The sequence below is a fragment of the Hypomesus nipponensis genome, chromosome 17, assembly GCF_054491055.1.
Source record: "Hypomesus nipponensis isolate SF chromosome 17, ASM5449105v1, whole genome shotgun sequence".
Lineage (NCBI taxonomy): Eukaryota > Metazoa > Chordata > Actinopteri > Osmeriformes > Osmeridae > Hypomesus > Hypomesus nipponensis.
This window is the reverse complement of record NC_140377.1, coordinates 4,028,723-4,030,000: the sequence shown is the minus strand read 5'-3', so window position 1 is coordinate 4,030,000 and position 1,278 is coordinate 4,028,723.

Sequence of the window (1,278 nt, the reverse complement as noted above, 5' to 3'; positions counted from 1 at the left end):
CAGTTTCTGACTGGGCTCTGTCAGTGAGATCATGTTACCTACCTGCAATCACAACAGCACCCCTATAGACAAAACCAAGACTTCATGTTAGAACACCAGGATGGATCAGATGCTCCCATGTCCACCTCCAGATGACAGACTGGTGGCCTGTGCCCACATCCTGTTCAACACTTATATTATAAATCTACCAGAGTTACGGCCACCCAGACACAAACTCTGGAGGTGGGCCTAAAAGTATAAACCATGGCTGGGCCAGCACGCCCCCCACCCCCCCCACCACCACCACCCCCACCCCCACCACCACCACCCCCACCCCCACCACCACCACTACCACCCCCACCACCACCACTACCACCCCCACCACCACCACCACCCCCACCACCACCACCACCACCACTACCACCCCCACCACCACCACCACCACCCCCACCACCACCACTACCACCCCCACCACCACCACCACCCCCACCACCACCACCACTACCACCCCCACCACCACCACCACCACCACTACCACCCCCACCACCACCACCACCACCCCCACCACCACCACTACCACCCCCACCACCACCACCACTACCACCCCCACCCCCACCACCACCCCCACCACCACCACCACCCCCACCACCACCACTACCACCCCCACCACCACCACTACCACCCCCACCACCACCACCACTACCACCCCCACCACCCCCACCACCACCACTACCACCCCCACCACCACCACTACCACCCCCACCACCCCCACCACCACCACTACCACCCCCACCACCACCACTACCACCACTACCACCCCCACCACCACCACTACCACCACTACCACCACCACCACCACCACTACCACCCCCACCACCACCACCACCACCACCACCCCCACCACCACCACCACTACCACCACCACTACCACCACCACCACCACCACTACCACCCCCACCACCACCACCACCACCACCACCACCCCCACCACCCCCACCACCACCACTACCACCCCCACCACCACCACCACCACCACCACCCCCACCACCACCACCACTACCACCACTACCACCCCCACCACCACCACTACCACCCCCACCACCCCCACCACCACCACTACCACCCCCACCACCACCACCACCACCACTACCACCTCCACCACAAACCACGGCCTATCAGACCAGCGTCTCCTAAGTTTGCTCACCTTCTTACTCAAACTATCAAATCACATCAAGACCCCTCATAAATAATAGCGATCATCTATCACGCTGCCCACGCTCAGACACTAACCCCTCAACA